The following is a 10,611-nucleotide window of genomic DNA, read 5'->3' as shown; positions in this document are numbered from 1 at the left end:
TGTTACAATACATTAAATCAATTTCGCCATTCTTCACTGCATCTCTTACACAATTGTATTTTATATCTACATGCTTGCTTCTTTGTTTTACTCTGGGTTGTGTTGCCATCAAAATGCATGCTTTGCTATCTTCATATATTTTTGTAGAATCTTTAACAGGTACTTGCAAGTCTTTCAATAATTGTTTTGTTACACAGATTTCTGTATATGGTAAGCTGAGAGAACCAAATTCAGCTACACTAAACAAAACCCTGCTTTTTCGATTTCCGATCTATGACTGTATTGGAAAACTTAACTAAAACTCCAGTTGTTGATTTCCTATCTGCACTGTTTCCAAAATCATTGTCTGCATATACTTGTAAAGATAGTGAGTCATCCGGACTTAAAACTAAACAAAAATCTAGAGTTTGCTTTAAATATCTTGCTACTTTCTTAAGTCCATTCCATGCTGAAATTGATGGATTGCTTGCATATGTGTTTAGAAAATTTACAGCTGTTATGGTTGAGCCTTATGGCTCCGATACTGGGAGACGTGGTCGTAAGACTCCTCGGGAGTCAGACTCTCTTGAGGAGCGAGAAAGGAAACGGCTGCGGGACTTATTTGCAGAACCAACTGACGAAGACTCCTTTGAGGGTTTTACCGAAGGAATGGAGGAAGAGATGGTTAGCTCAGAGGAGGATGATATGGAATGGACTCGTGTGAGAGAAGATCTGGGTGCCACTGGCAATGATAGTGTGGGAGGCGACTGGCAGGTTGCAGGATTAGACCCGTGGACAAGCTGGAGGGATGGAACGGGATCCACAGCTGGGGATGCTGTGGGGCGTAGTCAAAGGTGTTTTAGCTCTGATGAGGATGATGATGATGAGGCACCTGGAATTAGGGTAACAGCTGACAGCGATGAGGAATTGTAACTGGCATAAAATGGGGTTTAGAATCCAGGGCTAATTGCGTTGGGCAAGGTAATCTGGACGAACGCTTGGGCTCTTGTTGGGAACTTCCTGAAGACGGGTGTGATTCGTTTGCTGAATACGTAAGTTACCAAGGACACTGGGCATAGACGGCGGGAGGAACTGTGTGGGCTTTTCCTGTGCAACTTGTGTTTAATCTTAATAGCTTGGACCTCCGTCGTCTTTTTGACGGACACTAATTGCCTACTCTGGACTGACTGACTGACTGACTGACTACGACCTCGGACTATCCTTTCTGTGGCTATCGGTGGAACTGGTGAACTGAAGACATCTGTACCTGGCTTTCGACCTCGGACCGGATTGAGACCCCGCTGACCGCTGCTGCCCTGATTGATGTGTTTGAACCCGGAGTTCGCTCGCTGCTCGGAGGAGTAACATCTTAGTTACTCAATCACAGCTTTTGGGTAGCAGAGAGGAATCTGCTGCCAGTTATTTGTGTTTCTTTGAATCTTGTTTACCAGCTTTTGTTTGTTTAAAGTGCCAGGCTGAATTAAGCATTTTTTGGTTTAACCCGGATTAAACTCCAGTTTTATCCGGTTTATCTTTTGAAACGTTTTTTAGTTTCTTTTTCTCTGAAGGCAAGTGTTTGCCTAGCCCTTTGTCTTTTACGGGCGTTTTTGGTTCTGTAACTTTAATAAACTGTGTTGAATCTTATTTTGGTGGCGTTCTGTCTTTGACAACAGCAAATGCTATGTGTGCTCTTGTGTAATTGCTTATGTATAATAATTATAATAATTATTATTTTATTTTTATACCCTGTCCCATCTCCCCAAGGGGCCTCGGGACGGCTTACATGGGGCCAAGCCCAGGCAAAACAGACAATATAAAACACAATAACACAAATCAATCAACAATAAAGCAAGTCATAAAACAAATAAAATCATATAAAACAAACATGCTTGATAAAATCCTGGGTTGGCTCCTAAAAAGAACTGGGCCATAAAAGTGCTAGTAGTATAATTGGCCAATGATACTATTATACAAGGTTTTTTCTTCAAATGGTTCAGAACTTTCTACTTCATTTGTAAAACCTAAAATCATGGGTGATTGAACCCCTTTACAATCTTTCATGTTTAGCTTTTCCAAAATCTGCAATATTTTTCCTTTTTGACTCAGCGTAAAACCTTGTTCAGTTCTCATGATTTGTACTCCCAAGGAAATACTGTATCGGACCTAAGTTTCTCAGTTTGAAATGTTTGCCTAGTTCTTCTGCAAACTGATAAATTTCTGATTGACTCTCAGCTGCAAAACATTTGGTAGTTGTGCTGTATATTTCTTCTATACACACGAGTCTGCTCGGGTTCTCTGAAATCTTTTGGTTAAAGCACCATTCAAACAATCATTCCAGGCGAGTCAAATACATGCATCGCCACACACAAGTGGCGATCCCACAGAAACGTAGTCAAATACATGCATATGCAGTAATAGGTCTCAGTTAACATGCCAGGATGGCTATCCCATTCACAATTAAATAAAATATTTTTGAAAAAAATATTAAGTTCAGCAGAAGCACCCAAATACTCAATATCTATCAGTGGCTGGGGACCACATTCTAGAAGAGTTGTGTGGCAGTTCTTGAAAGTTTCCCATGTTCATAATGGTATGTTTCATCACTCGTCTTTCAGCAGAAACTGGGTAAGCTGGAGCCCTGGGGACTGTAGTGGGCGGCACACAGTATAGGAACAAGTGTTTATTTTTCAACATATCACTCTCGCCTTCCCTAGTTTCACAGAAGATCTCAGCTGCATTCGGAGAACTGTTTTATGTGACATATGAACAAATTAGATTCGTAGTGAGAAAAGCAATTTAGTGGGAAAGCTGCCTTGAACTGTCTTCTATTTTCAACCAGTCCTGGATTTTGAACAATTTTGCTCCAGACATCTAGCATACTTCTTTACCTCCCATACTGGTTAAGTGAAATTAGTAGATACAACATTCATTTTGTCTTTGAGGATGCAATGAAAGACCAACAATGCATGTCTTCTGTAAGATGTTGTTTACAGGAATCTTTGTCTCTTCAGATAATGTCTGGTACCTTCTAGTGTCCCCTAGAATTTGTGCGAAGGAAGGGCACAAGGTGGAGGAACAGGAGGATACAAGAAATTATGAAACATTTCCCTTGCCCCTTCTTTGTAAAATATTTCACCACTGTGGTTTATAATGTTAAAGCCTAACCATACACTAATTCTGAATCTCAGAGCTTTGTTATATAAGGAGATGTGACATTGGTGTGAGGGAGGAAATTGTGAGAGTGTACAGCACAAGGCATATACCGTATGTCTAATGGCATTTAATGTTTGCCATTTATATGTGCAGTGTTATCCGCCGAGTCCCCTTCGGGATGAGAAAGGCGGAATATAAATACTATAAATAAATAAATAAAGGCATAGCCTCCTAGAATAACTACTGTACTTGTGCTAATCTAGGGAGTTCACCGTCTATGCAGAATATGTTTGATTTTGGAGTGATCTTGTTTATTTTACAAACTGATAAGCACACTGAGTCTCTCAGCCTTAGAGCAAGGCAATAGCAAACCTACACTGTCTAAATCCTGTTAAGAAAAACCTAAGGTCATCTTGAAAGAACACCAAAACTAGAGAAGATGACAGAGGTGAAGTTTTGTATGATGTGAAGAATGTGGAATCCTTTCTCTTTCTGTCAGAATATTAAAACTCAGGATCATTAACCAAAGCTGAACTGGGGGGCAGGTGCTCCAGAAAGTCAAAGGAAAATAAATGCAACGGTACATCATTATGCTATTAAACCTGCTGTTGCAAAAAAGGGGCTTGAACAAATAAGGGAGGATGATGTCAGGGTATTGTGAATCGTGTGAAATGTTGAAATCAATCTAGGCTGTTAGAAATGCCTTCTGTGTGAGTTTCGGCAAGGCATTTCAGTAACTATGGAGTTAATAAGAACCTGCTTTGATTGACGTATCACAGGACCAATGGGGTCAAGTTTGTTTGACCGGGACTTCCTTCTTGGTCTGTGGAATGCAGGGGAGTGTCGTCTGTTAGTGTGTGTTCGGCGTGAGCTTTTTCTGGAGATGGACTATGAATGCTATGCTCTGTAGCCGAGGAGACACAGCCATGTGTCCGGGATTTATTGTGAATGAGTGTAACTGTAAATAGTTATGTAAATAAAGTTAAACAACAGTTGGATTTCAACTGACCCTTCGCCTGCTGGCCTGTTTGTTGACCAGTGCTGATTCTCCGCATGGGAAGAGAAGCCTGGAGAAGGAGGTGAGACCGGGATGATGATTTTTGGAACCCACTCTGCACGGCAACCAGGGTCTCACCCCACCGTCGTCAACTCTGACAGACGATTCTATCAGTGTTTACATTAATGGTACCAAAGGCAGGACATATATGTATATCAGTTCCTGCAGAGCAAGAGCTACCATTAAAAAGTGCTCAGAAGCTTCAATTAGCATAAAGAGATGTAGGCATATTGCTAGCTGGGTCTTGCTACATGAAGCACACATCTCCCTTGCTGCAACATCTCCATGGGCTGCCAGTCCATTTCTATACGGTTTAGGACAAGGGATATGAAAGACTTCATGAGCCCATTTGCTGGAAAAAACATTAACAACCTTAGTTATGCAGATGATACCACTCTGATGGCTGAAAGTGAGGAAGAGCTGAGGAGTCTTATCAAAATGAAAGAAGAAAGCGCAAAAGCCGGGCTGCAGTTAAACATAAAGAAAACCAAGATTATGGCAACCAGACCGATCAATAATTGGCAAATAGAGGGAGAAACGTGGAGGCAGTGACAGACTTTATATTTCTAGGTGTGAAGATCACTGCAGATGCAGACTGCAGCCAGGAAATCAGAAGATGTCTACTTCTTGGGAGGAGAGCAATGGCCAACCTCGATAAAATAGTGAAGAGCAGAGACATCACACTGGCAATGAAGGCCCGCATAGTTAAAGCAATGGTATTCCCCATAGTAACCTATGGTTGCGAAAGCTGGACCATAAGGCTGAGAGAAAGAAGATAGATGCTTTTGAACTTTGGTGCTGGAGGAAAATCCTGAGAGTGCCTTGGACCGCAAGAAGATCCAACCAATCCATCCTCCAGGAAATAATGCCCGACTGCTCACTGGAGGGAAGGATATTAGAGGCAAAGATGAAGTATTTTGGCCACATCATGAGAAGACAGGAAAGCTTGGAAAAGATCATGATGCTGGGGAAAATGGAAAGAAAAAGGAAGAGAGGCGGACCAAGGGCGAAATGGATGGATGGTATCCTTGAAGTGACTGGCTTGACCTTGAGGGAACTGAGGGTGGTGACGGTTGACAGGGAGCTCTGGCGTGGACTGGTCCATGAGGTCACGAAGAGTCGGAAAAGACTATGCAAATGAAGAACTATTAAGATGTTTTTACTTTATTTTTAGAATTTTCAAATTATTTTATTGATGTTTTAGTATAATTTTGATAATTTTATATGTAAGCTGCCTTGAGCCCCCTTTGGGGTAGAAAAGGAGGGGTATAAATAGGGTAAATAAATGAATAAATCTATGTTGTTTTTAAATATATTTTTATTGGCCTTGGGTCTCATTATCGAGAGAAAGGTGGGATATAAATAATAAATTAATAAAATAATAAAATCATCCTCTTTGTGATACCTTGCAAAAAGTTTGCACAAAACCAGCACCAGCAATCTGTAGGTCTCGATATTTCATAAACTTTTCCTTGGCTTTGATTCTGTTGTTTCCTGGGGTTCCCTCGTTTATAATAATTTTCTCAATCACACTTATGCCCAGCATAGTGTTCTAATTGTTTGGCAGTTTGAATTCTAAAGTCCCATATGATTTATTACATCACTATTTTGCAACATTTTTAGACTCTTGTTCCATCAATTCTTTTCAGGAAACCAACTATGGTTCCATAGGTGCCCTGGGAGCAATTGCAAATAGATTGACAAAACACCTGAATAAAATTGCCATAGCACAATTACAAAAAGCAAAACTGCTTCAAATGAACCATATTATCAGAAAATATGTCCCCGATTTCTAGTTTCATAGCTTATGGTGACCTTGCCATTGGGTTTTCTTGCCAAGATCATTGAAAGCATTGAAAGCAATTTTGCCATTACTGCCTTCAGGGATTTAAAAAGTAAAATGAAATGGAATACAGTTATCCCTCCACATTTGTGGTTTTGACTTTTGTGGATTTGATTATTCATGGATATGATGAAAAAAAATTATCTCTGGCAATCTAAAGGTTCTCCTGTGACTTTGTAAACTTCCTCCAGTCATGCTGGAGGACCTGGGAATTTCTAGAGAGGAACCTCTAGAATTTAGGAATCTCTAGGGCCTCCAATGTGATCTGTGGTCAGCTTCCAGTTTGAGATGATGGGATGCTGGAAGACCTAGAAATTCTCTCTCAGGTTAAAAAAAAGCAATTTATTTGTGGTTTTTCACTTGTGGTTAGAATCTTGTGACTTTAATTTCAGTGAATATAGGGAGGTGGTCTGGCTATATATAAGCCTATCTATGCAAGCACATCTAGTTTTATCCTCATCTTAGAATGCCTTAAATAGCCTTACATAATCTTTGTGAGTTCCCTACCACTCCCACTCTTGTTGGAAATGAATGTTTAAATAAAGAGCTCAGGACAAAATCAAACAAGCAGGTTAAAGCAATTTAATTATCACTCTAGACTCTTCCCCCAGATTCTGTTAATAGTATTACCACTGTTCATGAATTATAGTACTTTTCGGCCATAAATGCCTCAGGCTCCTGGCAGCTACACTGTGTGGGAAGGAACTTTCATATCTGCCTTCCCTGGAATATGCTGACCACTGGGGACTTGTCATGAGATCAGGATGTGGTTCTACTGGTATCTTATTTCAAACCTGTCCCACTTATTTAATTGTCTGTTCCCCAGTAAAACTCCCAAGACTGGGTAAAGGTTATTTCAATTTCAACTGCATTATCATTTCCTATCTTTTGTAATTGACTCTGTTGTCACACACATTTGCCTTGGAATTAAAAGAATTGGTAGAATTTACCTCTTAGCAGATATGTATGGGATTCTGCCGTTTTAAATATTCCTGCATACCTGACCATGCTTCTTTGAAAAGCATACAGCAAACAGAAGACTAAAATGTTGGTTTAGTTAGAAATTCATCTGTTCAAAGGTGACACAAATATAAAAGACAATTAAATTTTGATTGTATATGTTTATCAATTCATTTAAATAAATTTAAAACCGATTATGTGTTTTCTGAACAGAAAATATTAAACATAGTGGCCTGAATCCAACTGTTAGGCCCACATAGAGTAGACCTGTGAAAACCTGGCATATCCAAACTTATGTTAATTGTATGGATTCTGTGAGCCTATACTAATGATGATAATAATAATAATAATAATAATAATAATAATAATAATAATAATCTTTATTTATACCCCGCCACCATCTCCCCAACGGGGACTTGGGGCGGCTTACATAGGGCCATGCCCAGAACAATACAATATAACAAAATATAATAGAACAACAAATCATAACACATTAAACAACACAATAAAAGAAAATATACACTACATTAAACAAGATCAAAAGAACAATAAAACCAAGCTGGCATTAACAATTTTATTTATGTAATTGCTACTATTTTCTCTATTATATAAACATTTAATTTATTCCATTTTTGCCTACTATACGAAGTGTGCAAATAACCGAATGAAAAATAAACTGGACTCTCAATTATGGGTTGTAATGGTTTGAGCATTGGATTACAACTCCAGTCTGCATATCCCTGCTTGGCCATGGAAACCAATCTTGGGCAAGTCACACTTTCTCAGCCTCAGAGGAAGGCAAACTCAAACCGCCTCTGAACAAATCTTTCCAATAGGGTTGCAATGTCAGAAAGGACTTGAAGGCACACAACAACTCAAGAAACAACTGTGCTAGTTTCAGGCCTCTTCTACACTGCCCTATATCCTTGGATCTGATCTCAGCTTATGTTTATCCCAGATTATATGGTAGTGCAGACTCATATAATCCAGTTCAAAGCAGATAACCTGGGATCAGATCCTAGGATATAAGAACAGTGTAGAAGGAACCTCAATCAATATTCAAAGTGATCTTGGAAGCTTTAAAGAGAGGTTGAATGGCCATCTGTCAGGAGCTGGGCTGTGGCACAGCTGGTTAGTAGCCTGCTGCAATAAATCACCACTGACCGAGAGGTTGTGAGTTCAAAGCCCGAGTCGGATTGAGTGCCTGGCTGTTAAATAGCCCCAGCTTGTTGTTTACCTAAGCAACCCAAAAGACAGTTGCATCTGTCAAGTAGGAAAATTTAGGGACCGCTTATGCGGGGAGGCTAATTTAACTAATTTACAACACCATAAAAACGTCCAGCAGCGTGAGTGCCTCAAAAGGACTCCTCCTCACAGTGGATGATGAAGCACCAGCTTCTCCTGTGGCCGGAATTGAACAAACCCTCACAAAGCCAGAAGCTGAAAAGTTAAATAGCCTCTGTGTCTGTCTGTGTGTTGTTTTTCTAATGGCATTGAATGTTTGGCATATATATATACAGTAGTCTTACTTATCCAACATAAACGGGCCGGCAGAATGTTGGATAAGCAAATATGTTGGATAATAAGGAGAGATTAAGCAAAAGCCTATTAAACATCAAATTAGGTTATCCTGCATGGCAGAGGTTGGACTAAATGGCCTATGTGCTCTTCCACCTCTCTTATTCTAGGATTCTGATTCTTGTAGCACCTTTAAAAAAAGGTGTTGATAGATGTTACAAGACAGAATTCAAAGATCTTTGAAAGAAAGAAGTTGATAGCATAGGGTTCTGTAGATTTGAGTCTACTTCCTTGGAATTTAAAATTTCAGTTTATGCTACCAACTTCCTTCCCTTTCTGATTGCTTGGAAATACACACTGGAGTTTAATGCTACCAATTTCATTTCCTTTCTTTGGGTTTAAGTCTTGGAAAGCTTACGCTACCAACTTTATTTTCTTCCTCAGATTTTTTTCGAAGTAGATTTAAGTCTAGGAAAACTTATCCTACCAATTTCATCCTCTTCTTAAGTTTTTCGTTTTAAGCCTAGGCAAGGTTTACATCACCATCTTCTTTCCCTTTCTCATATTTTTGGAAGTGGACTTCAGTCTCAGAAAGCTTATGCCGTCAACTTAATTTTCTTCCTCAGATATTGGAAGTCAATGTAAGTCTATAAAAGCTTACCTCACCAAATTTATTCTCCTCTTCAGATTTTTTTACAAGTGGATTTAAGTCTGAATGCTTTTGCCACCAACCTTTTCCCCCATAGATTTTAAAAAAATAGATTTAAGGCTAGTAAGTCTATGACATCAACTCCATTCTCTTCCTCAATTTTTTTGGATTAAAATCTAGGAAAATGTATGCCACCAACTGCTTTCCATTCCTCAGATTTTTTGGAAGTAAATTTATGTCTAGAAAAGTTTATGACACCAGTTTTTTTTTTTTTGCAAGTTGACTACAGTCTAGGAAAGTTTATGCCACCACCTTCCTTTCCTTAGAAATGTTTGGAAGTAAGTTCAAAGCTAGGAAGCTTTTGCCACCAATTTTATCTTCCTCAGATTTTCTGGAAGTTGACTTAAATCTAGGAAAGCAACCCATTTTGTTCCCTTCCTCGGATTTTTTTGGATTTAAGTCTAGGAAAGCTTTTGCCACCAACTTTATTTTCTTCTTCAGGCATTGGACATCAATTTAAATCTATGAAAGCTTACATCACCAAATTTATTCTCTTCTTCAGATTTTTTAGAAGTGAATTTAAGTTTCTGACAGCTTTTGCCACCAACTTCTTTCCTACATTTTAAAAAGAAATAAAGTGTATGACATCAACTCTGCTCTCTTCCTCAGTTTTTTTGGATTTAAGTCTAGAGCTTATGCCATACCAAATCTGTTCTCTTCCTCCTTTTTTATTTAAACCTAGGGAAAATTTATGCCATCAACTGCATTCCAGTCCTCAGATTTTTTGGAAGTAAACTTATGTCTAAGAAAGTTTCCGTCACCAGAATTTTTGGATTTAACTTTAGAAAAGCCTATGCCACCAACTTATTTCCCTTCCTCAAATTGTTTGGAAGTAGACAGGAGCCTAGAAAACCTTATGCCACCAAGCTTTGGTCCCTTCTCAGGTTGTTTTTTTTTTTTTTTTTGGAAGTTGACTTATGTCTAGGAAAGCTTTGGCAACCATCTTCTCTTCCTTCCTCAGATTTTTTTTTGGAAGTAGACTTACTAGTAAATCTATGAAAGCTTATGCTAACCATCCCCCCCATTGTTTGGAAACAGATTTATGTCAAGGAAAGCTTATGCCACCAACTTTGTCCTTGGATTTTTGGGAAGTAGATTTAAGTCTTAGGAAAGCCATCAACTTCACCCACTTCCTCAGGTGTTTTTTTGTAGGTGGATTGAAGACTAGGAAAGCTTCTGCAATTAATTTCTTTCCCTTCCTCAGATTTGTTGGAAGTGCATTTAAGCCTAGGAATGCTGCCAAGTTTGTTTTCTTCCTCAGAATTTTTGAACTTAACTTTAGGAAATCTTATGCCACCAACTCTGCCCCTCTTTAGATTTTTTGGAAGTGGACTTAAATCTATGAAAGCTACCATCTCTCTCCCATATTGTTTGGAAATAGATTGGCATAAA

The sequence above is a fragment of the Anolis carolinensis genome, chromosome 1 (genome assembly GCF_035594765.1).
Source record: "Anolis carolinensis isolate JA03-04 chromosome 1, rAnoCar3.1.pri, whole genome shotgun sequence".
NCBI lineage: Eukaryota > Metazoa > Chordata > Lepidosauria > Squamata > Dactyloidae > Anolis > Anolis carolinensis.
Note: the sequence above shows the minus strand (reverse complement) of the source record.